Below are 14,282 nucleotides of genomic sequence, written 5' to 3'. Positions count from 1 at the left end.
AAGAACTCAAATTGAATTTAGAGAGTTTCTTGGTTAATGCAGAAATTAACCTGTCTGGGGGCAGGGAGGCTGGTAACCCCCCCCCCCCCCCCCACACACACACAATTCCATAGGAATAGAAGCTTAGGTTCTTTTCTTTTGGCTTTGGACCACATTTAGCAGTGCTCAGGGTTTAAGAACTTAATACTAGCTCTGTCACAGGGACCACTTCTGGCTCTGTGTTCAGGGATTACTCCTAGAACACTATGTGGGGTACTGGGGATTGAAACCTGGTTGGCCATATGCAAGGCAAGCACCCTACTCACTGTACTATCTCTCCAGCCTCCCTTAGGGGGTCCTTCTTGACCTGCCTCCTTGTACCTCTTCCTATGGCTGTTCATCTGTATCTTTTATAATATCCTTTATAACAAATGGGTAAATATCAGTAATTCCTTTTAAAATATCTTTTATAACAAATGGGTAAGTATTAGTAAATAATTATCTGAGTTGTGTGAGCAGCTCTATCAGATAGAAGTTAATGCTTAGTGGTCCTGAAAAATTTGTGGCTGACAAGGAAACCTTTTAAATGTAATGTAGCTTGAGAATGTGACATCATTTACTGTGATGCCACTGATTCGATTTCTAGTCTAACTCATGGTTATCATCATAAACACTTGGCATTCTTGTGTCTTTCTTATTGAAGTTTTGTTTCTCTTTCTCATAGCCAGGCTGGAGCAATAGCACAGCAGTAGGGCGTTTGTCTTGTACAGCTGACCCTTGTTCGATTCCTGCACCCCTCTTGGAGAGCCCAGCAAACTACCGAGAGTGTCTTGCCCTCACACAAAGCCTGGAAAGCTCTCCATGACGTATTCGATATATCAAACACAGAAACAACAAGTCTCACAATGGAGACATTACTGGGCCCGCTCAAGCAAATCGATGAACTGCAGGAGAACAGTGGTCCTCATAGCCAGGCCATGAGGGTCTAATGGTCCCAGAAATGGTTTAGGGAAAGTCTTTGGGATTTAAAGATGGTCAGTCAATGTGGATTCCATTGTGTGTTGCCTAGCCCTCTGTCTCCCACCCCCCTTATTCATATGCAGAAGACCTAACTCCCAGCTGCTGCTGAAGAAATTGGACTTTAAAGAGGTGATTATATAAAAACAAGGCCAAAATGTATTAAAGACCTCAACATCAGACCAGAATATATAAGGTACATTGAAGACAAAGTTGGCAAAACCCTCCATGACATTGTAGTAATGGTATCTTCAAAGATGTCACACCACTGGCCAAGCAAGTGAAAACAGAAATAGACAAATGGGACTATCTTAAACTAAGAAGCTTCTGCACCTCAAAAGAAACAATGACCAAAATACAAACACAGTCTATGGAATGGGAAAGAATATTTGCTCAATACACATCCGACAAGGGGTTGATATCAAGGAGATTCAAAGTACTGGTTGAACTCCACAAGAAGAAAACATCCAACCCCATAAAAAAAATGGGGCAGCGAAATGAACAGAAACTTTCTCAAAGAAGAAATCTGAATGGTTAAAAGGCACATGAGAAAATGCTCTACATCATTAATCATCAGGGAGATGCAGATCAAAACAACAATGAGATATCATCTCACACCACGGAGACTGGCCCACATCCAAAAGAACAAAAGCAACAGGTTTTGGCATGGATGTGGCGAGAAAGGGATCCTCCTTCATTGCTGGTGGGAATGCCGAATGGTTCAGCCCTTTTGGAAAAGAGTATGGATAATTCTCAAAAAATTATAAATTGAGCTCCCATTTGACCCAGCAATACCACTCCTGGGAATATATCCCAGAGAGACAAAAGAGTATAGTCAAGGTGACATCTGCACTTATGTGTTCATTGCAGCACTGTTCACAATAGCAAGAATCTGGAAAAAACCTGATTGCCTGAGAACAGATGACTGGTTAAAGAAACTTTGGTACATCTACACAACGGAGTACTATGTAGCTGTTAGAAAAGATGAAGTCATGAAATTTACATACTAGTAGTACTACATGGAAAGTATCTTGCTAAGCGAAATGAGTCAGAAAAAGTAACAGACATAAAAAGATTGCATTCATCTGGGGAACATAAAGTAGCAAATTAGGAGAGTAACACCCAAGAATAACCAAGATAAGTATCAGGAGGTTTACTACTTGGCTTGAAGGCCAGCCACACACACTAAGGGAAAAGGCAGCTTAGATAGAGAAGGGAGCACCAAATAAAGGGGGTTGGGAGGATCCCAGGATGGCAGATGCGTGCTGAGAATAGACTATAGACCGAACATGATTGACACTCAATGCCTCTTCTTCAAACCACAGCACCCAAAAGGAGAGAGAGAACAAAAGAGAATGCCCTGCCACAGAGGCAGGGTTGGATGGGGGGATGCGGGGTGGGAGGGATACTCGGATCAGTGGTGGTGGAGAATGGGCACTGGTGGAGGGATGGGTGTTCGATCATTTCGATCATTGTATAACTGAAACCCAAGCACAAAAATTTGTAAGTTTACAACCGTATCTCATGGTGTTTCACTAATAAAAATAAATGAATAAATAAATAAATAAAAGCAAGACCATTAGGATAATCCTAGAGCGAGTCAGATGAATAACAATGTCAACTAAGAAGAAGGGATATAGACTTACTGAGAGATGCAGAAGTGGTCTCTGTGAGGGATAGAAGGTAGCTATATGCTAACCAAAGAGAGAAGCTTCTGGAAGGACTAAATCTGCCATCACCTTGACTGTGGACTTGCAGCCTCCAGGACTGTGCAAAAATAAATTTCTGTTGTTTCAACCTCCCAGGGTGTGACATTTGTTATGGCAGCTCAAACCCACTAATCAGAGTTGCCAGCCCCTCCCTTAATTGGCCCCTCACTCCTTTCTGCCTCCTTTCTCTGGCTTGGCTCCCTCCTGAGAATATATACATGGAAATAGAAATCCAGCCAGGTTTCTGAAAACTTTTCATTTCTTCACTTCTTCTCAAAAATTTTTCTATAATTCATATTTGTATTTGTTATGCTTTTTAATGCTGCTTTTAAAACAAAGGCCATCTATAATTTTAGAAAGTTTTAAGTTGTTTACAGTGTTCCTTTATGCCACACAAAAGTGCCTTTGTTTAAAAAATAACAAAGAGCAGTTCATTTTTTCTTTTATATATGCTTGTGTGTGTATATACACACCGAAACACACATACACACACACACACATATATATATGTATATATATATATACATAACAAAATATGTCAGGATAAAAAATGGGAAATTAAGTGAAGCATTCATACAATTTATCTAAGTGGCAGTATGCCATATATGTAGAAGTATCCATCTCTTCGACTTATTCTAGCAGATTAGAATAGCTATGATGTGGACAAAAGCTCTATTGTTGATACAACACTTCCATTTTTGATATTTCTTTCTCATTTTCCATGTCTGGCAATAATGGCTGCTTGTGCTGTTTCAAAAACATGGGCTTAGTTAACTTTCAATAAAATTTCTTCCCTGTCCATCAATGTTAGGGAAAAACTAATAAGGGAGTTCAAAAGAGGTTTGAAAGTGACAATATTTTTAGTGGATATGTAGCTATGAAGAAACATGGGTCATTAGAAGAACCAACAATGACAAGGGGTGATAAAGAAATACAATATGGGAGAAAGGCTAGAATTCATGATACAGAAGAAATAAACTTGGTTTGAAGGAGCAAACCAAGATTTATGTGGCTTTTGATCAAACGTCAAAGTACAGGATACAGACAATAAGTAAGTGAACCCACAAGAAACTGAAATATTTTAGTTTATTCCCAGCTGACATTCCCAATGACATTTCCTCACTTATCATTGGAAAGAAAAACCATTGAAAAATGAAAGTGACTTTATAAATCACTTTGCCTTTTTCCAATCAGCTTCTAGCTTGCTACGCTTCTGTGGTTATAAAAAAAATAGTTAAAGGCACAAAGTTTGTATAACTATGGAAAGACTGGAAAAATACTTTTTAGAAAACTTTTCATCCTAAATGAATTTGAAATGTTGTGCTACCCTTCTAGTACTGAAATCGTTATTTTAACATAGAACAGCAATTGGATTCTATTGATGGCCTTTAGTTGTAAATTGCACTGGATCTTTTTAGGAACTATAATAATAAAAAATAGTGATGTAATAATAGTGATGTAATAATAACTATATAATAATAATATGATAATAGCAAGATGATACAAATGGCTTCTGCCTTTTCTTGGGAAATTCTATGTATTCTATACATAAAATTATAGTACTAACTCAATAATATGTAAGTTAATAATAAATAAAAGCATCAAAGTCTGCATGATTCAATTACTTTTCTCTGTTTCAGATCTGGAAGGGGTAAAGATAGAATCTGAACTCGTGTTTAAGACTCTTCCTTGTCTTTTATTGGGTCTGCCTTGGGGCAGGGAAACTCCAGTCCATGCTCACCCTATGGGTGGGTGCTCGCTGATGCCAGTGATTGAACTGCAGCTTTGCATGTGCTAGGCATGTGGTCTTCCGTGTGGGCTCTCTCCCAGGCTCCTGAACTTGTTAGTTGGACTGAAAGCCCCAGAGTTTAACTTCCATCTCCCTCCTTCCGATCTTTCAGTATCATGACTGATGTCTCCTGGTCCCTGATTACCTGCTGACCAGATCTTCTTTCTGTTTCCTGAAAATACTGATATTATTTTCATCTCAAAATACTATTTCCTCTGGCCAGAAAGTTCCTACCTTACATATTTTTGCTTGTTGGTTTGCTTGTTTGGGGGCCTACTTAGTGGTACTCAAGGCTTACTCCTGATTCTATGCTTAGGGATCACTCTGGTTGTGCTTGATCAGGGATCAAAACCCAGGTCAGGTGTGTGCAAGGCAAGTTGACACTTAGCCTTGTTAGTATTCTTTGGGCACTTAATCCTCATTCCCTAGAATATATTCATGACTTCTTTTTTGCCACTTCCCTGATCACTCTATTTGCAGCAGTTGAATCACTGCCCCATTAAGTTGTTTCATTTTTTTGATGACAACCTCTCAACAATATTTTATTATTACTTATGAATATGATTCTCTCTTCTGTCCCAGTCAACCGGAGTTATAAGTCCAATCCTCTGGAATCGAGGTGTTTGAAGAATGGAAAACTTACTGAAGCCATGAGAGGAAATTTGAGAAAGCATCATTCTCTGTAAAGTTTTCAACAAGCTCAAAATTTCTAAGGTCAAAGAACTTCAAAAGGTACAATAGCCAGAACCAATAGGTTCATATGTGTGAAAGAGCTGGAGGTAGGAACTAAATTAGATTTTTTTCTGGAGTTCAGAACGAAATTAGATTTTTCCTAAGATTGTCCTTTAACAAGGTAGTTGTATTTCTTGGAGATAAGAGACAGTTCTAGAAGTCATTGGACTGGGTAGCTCAGGTGTTTGCTCCAGGAATGTCCTTAGTTCAGAAAAAATGCTCTTTGGGGGAAAAAATAGTGGCTCTCTGGTTAATTGGAATCTCTGTTGACTCAGACACACATTGACAATGAAAACCAACAGTTGCTTTTAGATGGAAAATTTTCACACCACAAAGGTAAACAGGGGAAAAGGCAGTGGGTGCTTCACTTTAGAAAAGTTAAAAGATATTATACAATAAATTTCAAAAGTTAGCTTCTAGGACCAAAGCTAGAAGTACCAAACTCTGTTTAATTGGTACATTTTGCCTGCTTTTTTTACATCGTTATTTTGAAACTACGAAAGGAACACTTTTAATAATTTTAAGATAGAATGAAGTGGAAAGATGCTGCTAGTCAAAGTAGAGTCAATTTGTTCAACTCTCCATCTGAATTTACATGTAGCGCTCTAAGAAGCAGCAGGAAAGCCCCAAACTCCCGCCAAGCAGTTGTATAAGAAAGCAATCATGCTCAGAGGCAGAAAACTAAAGTTATTGAAATTCCTCAAACTGGAAAAGAACTTCAGATTATTTGCAGATTGTGGTATTACTTCTAGCAGGAAAGATGTATGATGTTAAAAATTACTCGGTTTCATTTCTGAAAGCTTGCCCGGCTCCCACCTGGGACAGTGGTCATTCTCGCTCACCTGCATTATTTGTGCTTGCCATCTGTCTCCACCTCAGCCCACAATAGGATTATTTTACCTACTTAGAGGACGGCTCAAATTTATGTTGTAAGGTTTCATACTTGTGTCCAGGAGTTCCTTTAGTGACATGGTAAATGTGCAGAAAAATTTTTTAATGTCATTATTCATTTGGTTCTCCAAGGAGAGACAGTTTGAGTTTTAAGGAAAGTTTGAGATATTTGTTTAAAGTCATCATATATGGTACTAAGACTATCCAGGGCATAATTTTCTCACGTTTAAGTAGAAATTAAGGCATAGGGCAGATAATTCACATGGCAAATCCTAGTAAAGAGTAGTGATTTCTGGAGATTTTCATAAAATCCATCCAGAATGATTCCTCTCTTTATAGTTTATGATCGCCTCATAACAGATATAATTAATCACACAATAATACTGCAGAAGGCAAAAAATATGTTGGCTTTCTGTGTCCCAGGCACTATTTTAAGCACTTCATATGATTCCCTACATAATACTGTCTTTATTATTCCTGTTGTAGTGATGAGGAAACCAGAGAGAGATCTGAGGAACTTTGTCCAAGGTCATTCATTCAGTGAACATCAGACTGAGGGATTTGGACCCAACTGACTGGCTCCCGAGGCCAAGCTCTGAGACTGTAGTCTGTACCAGGTCATTGTCAGATATACTCAGTCCTCATCATTATCACCTACAAGGGAATCCTATTGCTTGAAGTGCTAGGGAAACAACTGCGTTGGTATCCAACTGCTTGACATCTTTTAATTACCTCATCACTAAGGCATACTCTCATCTAGCAAATATTTTGGAAAAATTACTTTGGAATCACTTTATGAATCACTTCGGATAAAACACTTTAGATCTGTTCTAAAAAGAATTACACACCTTCCTGACTGCTTTGTCAGAATTCATTCATTAGAATTTTTTAATGTAGATTTATGGAACAATACTAGAAAGGTCTTTAAATTTTTAACTTTGTTTTTGAAGTGACAATTTGGGAGCTGGGGAGGTACATGGAGCATTTATGGACCCTTATTAAATACTGCTATATATTTTTTTTGTGCTTTTATCTTGTCTTGAGGTAGTTTTCTGCATTTAAAAAATTGTAGATGTGATTTCACATGTTAGTTATTCTCATGTTTTATTTCAATTCTAGAATATTTCCTACTCCTACACTTACTGCTCTAAATCATCTGTGGCTTGTTAGGAAAATCTATAACTAAGCTTCTAGGAATTGGATATACAGTAAGAGTAAAGAAACTCCTAGTGAGAAAATGATTTGCTTTCCTGTGGGTTCATTACTCAAATGTAATGCTTGTCCTTCTGACACTAGGCCTGGGGAATGGTTGTAACTCACCCTTAATTGACTCTGTAACTGGAAGTGGGAGGCAAATTCTCCTTGAACCACTGGTCACAGTATCATCTCAGTCTCTTCCTCCCTGTTTGGCTAGTTTGGCTGTTTCCTGCAGTTGCCACTCACTCCCTTTCCACAGCCCTGCTCTTCCTTCTGTTTTTTTTTTGTTTGTTTAAAATACAGAAAGAAGGAGTGTTTTACTACCTTCTCCTGCTCCTGATGCCCAAACCATAGCGACGTCCCCTAAACCTTCATCTCTGAAATCAAGCCTTCAGTTTGTAATTGTAAAACTTGTGGAGATTTCCAAGGAAACAATTTTTCAAAGTCACTGTGTCACTGTATTACTGTCATCCTGTTGTTCATCAATTGCCTTGAGTAGGCACCAGTAATGTCTCCTTCATCCTTGCCCTGAGATTTTAGAAAGTGCCCCATTGGAGGCTCTTTCAGGGTCAAGAGAATGAGACCCATCATTGTTACTGGTTTTTGACATATTGAAATGCCACAGGGAGTTTGCCAGACTCTGCCATGTGGGCAGGATACTTTTGGTAGCCTGCCAGGTTCTCCAGGGTAAGAACTAGATAATAAGAGCTTCAGGGAGCTGGGTTTTATATTCTCTGGTCTTGGCATTTGATGGGATTACATGGCGCGGGGGGCAGTTGGTGGGTGTAGCACCTACATACTGGAAGATGGGGGATCTGGGTGGATGAGGCCAAGTCCCAATCTGAGCAGGCTTGAAGATCTATGCCCCGGGTCCCGCACACCTGGGTTCCTCTGCCAGTTCCTTCATGCATGAGGCTCGTCCGAACTGTGGAGAGTGGTCTTAAGCGTGGCTGTGGCTGGAACCGGAGGTCTTCAGCTGCCGGGGCTTTGCTCGGGTTGGGGAGGAAACTCAACCCACCCTCCTCCAAGGCGCCCCGGTGAGGACAGCTAGGCATGGAGGCAGAAGACTCTGCATTGTTCTCTTCCAGGAGCTGGGTTTTATGATCTCTGGGTCTTGGCCATTGATGGGATTACACGGCGCCTGAGAGCAGTTGGTGGGTGTAATGCCTACATACTGGAAGATGGGAGATCTGGGTGGAGGAGTCCCAGTCCCGATCCAAGCATGATTTTCAAAGTCATTGCATTTTTTTGTTAAACCAGCTGAGTTTCAAGTGCTGTGAAAGAGTGCACGGAGCCTCTGGGCTGGATTCTGAGGGAATGGGTTTGAGTTCTACCTTAGGCATTTAATAGCTCAGTGGACTCTCCCAGGGCACATGAAGCTTGCATTGTTCATTCTCTCTTCTGCAAACTGGCAGAAATACTACAATATCCCAAATGGGAGAAAGGGAAAAGAAAGAGATTCTCTCTGTACTCTAGCTTGGTCTTTCAGCCCCATGGCATGCTGAGTTCAGTTTTTTTTTTATCCTTGAAAACCACTCTTTAATCAATGAACCAAAACTTAACAGTGTTAAGAGTTCATTTCCTTGGGGGTATGGTGCCGCCAGGGCACATGAAGCTTGCATTGTTCATTCTCTGTTGGGATTGAACTGTTCACAGGTCAATCTATACCTGTTAGGCGAGTGCATCAGCAGCCTGATGGCGCCTTCAGACTTCCAGATACCCCAGAATTGCTGCTGTGCATTTGGCCAGACCCCAAAACCTTGGGGCAAAGTTTTCTAAGAAAGTAAATGGCCAAAAGTTAGGTATGTGGGAGATACACCCACAAACCACCTCTGGCTCAGCTATATAATTGGAGGCATGGCCTCTCTGGTTCCTGATTGAACTGCTTAACGGCAATGATCCCAGAGACTCAGAAACCCAGAGACTCAAAACTCAAATGGCATTTGGCAGAAATGTGTCCAGTCCCTACAGTGGCTACCGGTGCTGGGGAATCCCAGGTGGGAATAGGTTTTGTGCCTTGGCCTGTTCCCCCTGGCGATCCGGTGACCGTCATTCTCCATAGGCCACTGGACAATCAGGTTTGAACCCGGAGTGATGAGGCATGAGGGGCCTCACGGGATGGGGGTGGAGCCGGCCCTTTCCTCCCCACCCCAATGAGACCCTGAGTCGCTGCCCATGAAAGGCCTCTCTGGCTCCCGATCAAGCTGCTTAACGGCCATGATCCTAGAGACTGAGAAACAAAACTCGAAACCCAGTGGCTTTTGGCAGAAATGCATCTGGACCCCACAGTAGGTTACTATTGCCGGGCCACCCCAGGGGGGAAAGGGTGCTGTCCCTCTGCCTGCTCCTCCTTGGCAGCCTACTGGTCACCATCTTCCAGAGGAAAGTGAGGTTTGGGCCCTGTGACGAGACACGCAGGGCCTCACAGGATGGAAGTGGAGCCGGCCCTTTCCTCCGCATCCCAACGAGACCCTGAGTCGCCGCCCATGAATGGCCTCGCTGGCTCCTGATCAAGCTGCTTAATGGCCATGATCCCAGAGACTCAGAAACAAATCTCGAAACCCAGCGGCTTTTGGCAGAAATACGTGTGGGCCACACAGTAAGTTACTGTTGCCGGGCCACCCCAGGGGGGAAAGGGTGTTGTTCCTCCGCCTGCTCCCCCTAGGTGGCTCGGTGCACAGCATCTTCTAGAGGCCATTCAACAGTGAGGTTTAGGCCTGCAGTGACGAGACATGCAGAGCCTCATGGGATGGGGGTGGAGCTGGTCCTTTCCTCTCCGTCCCAACGAGACTCTGAGTCACTGCCCACAAACAACCTCTCTGGCTCCTGATCAAGCTGCTTAACAGCCATGATCCCAGAGTTTCAGAAACAAATCTCAAAACCCAATGGCTTTTGGCAGAAATGTGTGTGGGCCACGCAGTAGGTTACCGGCTCTGGGCCACCCCAGGTAGGAATAGGTTTTGTACCTTGCTCTGCTCCCCCTTGGTGGCTCGGTGGCCACCATCCACCAGAGACCATTGGATAGTCAGGTTTGGGCCCGCAGTGATGAGACATGTGGGACCTTATGGGATGGGGGTGGAGCCAGCCCTTTCCTCTATGTGCCAACGAGACCACGAGTTGCTACCCATGAACGGCCTCTCTGGCTCCTGATCAAGCTGCTTAATGGCCATGATCTCAGAGATTCAGGAACAGGTCTCAAAATATAGCAGGTTTTGGCAGGAAATCTCTCCAGATTTAATTGTTAAAATTTTGGAATTTCAAAATTGTGTAGCCACTACTGCAACCACGCAACATCATATATTATTCATGACCAGCAATAGAAAACAACCCTGTCTACTGTTGCCTTATTGGCAGATCTGAGTGTTGGGGTAAAATCTCAAATAATAGTGGTGGGTGTGGTGTCAAAATGTTGAATGTGATCAAAGTATAGAGAGAGTGATTTGGAAATCATCTGCCCCACATGCAGGGGGTGGGTGTGGGATGGGGGTATACTGGGGTTTTGGACGTGGAGAATGGACACTGGTGAAGGTACGGTGTTTCATTGTATGACCAAGACTTAAACCTGAAAGCTTTGTAACTGCTCTCACGGTGATTAAATAAAAATTGTTAAAAATGGGGGAAAAAGTAAGGTGGAGTTTATGAAAATTAATCAGCCTAATCAGTGGCTGAATAAATAGCAGTACTCCTACATAAAAAGAAAGAGTAAAACCACTTTTTTTTTCTTTTTGGGTCACACCTGGCGATGCACAGGGGTTACTCCTGGCTCTGCACTCAGGAGTTACTCCTGGCGGTGCTCAGGGGACCATATGGGATGCTGGGAATTGAACCCAGGTCGGTCGCATGCAAGGCAAACGCCCTACCCGCTGTGGTATCTCTCCAGCCCCATAACATCACTTTTGGAGAGAAAAACTTAAGACATATATACTCTGTAATTCGCATTTTTTAGAGAGTTGAGATTGTGGAATACTTAATCATTAAGATATTCTGTGTGATGTGAATAATGAAATACCAAAAGTGATTTTGAGGTAATAAAATATAATGGTTCAAATTTAAAACAAAAAAAGAGTTCATGCCCTTTATTAACCCATACAGGTAAATTATTTGTCTTCTGTTTTTTTGAAACAGTATGTCAGACAACATTTGCCACAATAATTTCTGTCAAAGTGGCTGGCCATAAAAACTCCAACACCACATTCATCTGAAGGGCATTTCCGTGAAGGCAGCTGATTTTGCCATTCTCATCCACCTTGTAGTATTTCAGGACAACCAGTTTAACCTTCTTTCTCTTATGCTTATTCTTCTTGGGAGTGGTGTAAGACTTCTTCTTCCTTTTCTTTGCACCACCCCGAAGTCTCAAAATGAGATGAAGGGTGGACTCCTTTTGGATGTTGTAGTCAGACAAAGTACGTCCATCTTCAAGTTTTTTACCAGCAAAGATCAATCTTTGTTGATTGGAAGGAATTCCTTCCTTATCCTGGATCTTGGCCTTGACATTTTCTATCGTATCAGAGAGTTCAACCTCGAGAGTGGTAGTCTTCCCCATAAGGGTTTTCATGAAAATCTGCATCATGGCGGTTGGGCCCACCGCAGATGGCAGATCGGAAAAGCTGAGTTCAATTTTAATGCAAACAGGTGCTTCCTTCTCTGTCAGACATTGCTCCATCACTCATAGCTATTGGTAATGCCTCTGGACATGCATCCTAAAACATCTGCAGCAATTAAACACAAATTCCTCTGAATCCTGTGACCCTGGATGGAGTCATGGATTGGAGCTCAATATCCTCTCCTGGAGTGAAAAGACCCTCAGAACCTTTCCAACTTATCCAACACAATAAGCTGTTCTATGGACTTGGGTAAATTGGGTTCTGAGAAGAATGCTCCAGCACTAAACTCTCTTACATCTCTGATACTCCCTCCACCTATATCCACCTAGTGTCTCTGAGAAAGGTGCATAGACTTTGGTCACAGTCATTCCACATATGTACGTGAATTTTTTTTAAAAAATCACATCTTCTCATGTCTCTCTGCACCCTCGCCCCCTCCTCTCCTTCCTGTCTCCTGCTTTTGGCATCACAACCCTTACCTGAGATGAAGAGATGAAGACTCTTCCAGGCCAAGTCAGCGAAGGTTCAGAGAGGCCAAAACAAAGTCATGCCAGGCCAGTATGTTGGAGCAGTTAGTAGATCAAACTGTCATCTCCCCTACCAAGAGTCACTAGAACGTTCACCGTTCAGCACACAGGTGGTTAGCTTGGCTATGTCATCATTCTAATGAGGGAATAGATCTGCTTTCCTGGAAGCAGAGCTTTCTTCTTTGTCTTTCTGATGATTTTATTCCTTAGACATGGTACCTCCCTTCCCATCCTCTTTTTAAACCACACCTTTTCTATATGCAAATGCATCTCACACTCAAAAGAAGTGTGATTTTAGTATCTGTGATTCATCTTCTGAAAAGCTGACATATTCCTGTCTTTCAGTGTCTATGGACTTTACAAAGGGTCTGAGAATAGTTGCAATCAGCCTCCTTAAATTGGACCACTTGTTTTACCAGTGCTTCCTAAGAAAAGGCATCTTAGGTCACCCAGGGGGAAAGTGTTTCTTTTGCTGAGCACAGCTCTTGGATTGAAAGACAAAAGAATTTGACATAGATCCAGCCATCTTTTTCAAAATATAAAGTTGTTCATGATGATTTTTTTTCATTCATTCATCATCTTGTTATTCGTCGATTGCCTCGAGCAGGCCCCAGTAATGTCTCTTTCATCCTAGCCCTGAGATTATATTCAAGGCTCTTTAGGAGAATGAGACCCATCATTGTTACTGGTATTTGGCATATTTGGTACGCCATGGGGAGTTTGCCAGACTCTGCCCTGTGGGCAGGCTACATTCGATAGCCTGCAAGTTTGTCCAAAGTAGGAATGAGATAATAAGATGTCATAAAAAGATGTCCTGATAAGATGTCGCGCGGCCGCGAATGCGGCCATGCAGTTCTGGGAGCTGTATTTTATAGTCTCCGAGTCTTGGCCGTTGATGGGATTACATGGTGCCAGGGGGCCAGGTGGTGGGTGTGACCCCCGCCTACTGGAATTTGGAGGATCTGGGTGGAGGATGCTGGACTCCAATCCGAGTAGGCTTGGAGATCTACTCGGATGATGATTTATTGCGTTCAATATTCCAACACCAATCCCACCATCATTGCACCTGCCCACCACCATTATTTTCTATTTTCCCAACCACCACCCAAGCCTGCTCAAGTAACAGGCCCTAAATAATTTGTTTTATATTATTTTCTATGAATAGTTCACTAAAATTAATCCAAAAATTTTTCCTTAGAAGAAAGTGTGTGAAGATTGCTGTATTTCACCCTGAAGCCTTGTATAAAAGATTACTAACAGGTTGTTACAGGTTAGGCCTTGTGTGTTATATTTTCTTAATTGCAATTGGTTACCTTCTACTTTACATCTCATCCAATGTGGTGTGCTACTCCTAGTTTATCAGTGGTGTAGAATTTGAGATGACAGTGTGCTCCAGGAATTCTAAAATTTTGAATGAGATGATAAAACTGGAGTTAAATTTTTAACTGGATAGTGACTTTGGGGTCCAGAAGCATCTCTGCAGCTTGTTGATCTCTTTTGAAATTTATTTATGAGTCTCTGGATCATTGAAGGTTGATGAGCTTATATGGCACCAGAGGCAGTTCAGAGGCATGACTGCCTGATTCCTAGAAGAACAGGGAGATGGGGGGACATAGCCCATCCCAACTCCATGAGCGTCAGGAGATTTTGGTACAAAATCCTGCATGTCTGAGTTTTTTAATACTCATTTCTGGATGAGGTTTGCCCCAAGCCTGTGGAGTCCAGTCATGTTCATGGTATCAATTGGAGTGTGGACCTTTCTGCCTGCTGGGGCTCTTGTTGGGCAGGTGGTGGGCTCATCTGACCCATTCTAAGGTGCCCTCAAATGAGACCTAGC

The 14,282-nt window shown here is 42.1% G+C and overlaps 1 pseudogene; it reads right to left on the bottom strand.

Annotated features, from left to right (window-relative positions):
- Positions 1-11,411: 11,411 nt before the first annotated feature.
- Positions 11,412-11,881, bottom strand: LOC130026143 (ubiquitin-40S ribosomal protein S27a-like; annotated as a pseudogene).
- Between the last annotated feature and the right edge of the window lie 2,401 nt (positions 11,882-14,282).

Source organism: Sorex fumeus, unplaced genomic scaffold (genome assembly GCF_029834395.1).
Source record: "Sorex fumeus unplaced genomic scaffold, SorFum_2.1 ptg000033l, whole genome shotgun sequence".
NCBI lineage: Eukaryota > Metazoa > Chordata > Mammalia > Eulipotyphla > Soricidae > Sorex > Sorex fumeus.
The sequence above is the reverse complement of the archived record's forward strand: the minus strand, read 5'-3'. Positions and strand labels throughout refer to the sequence as shown.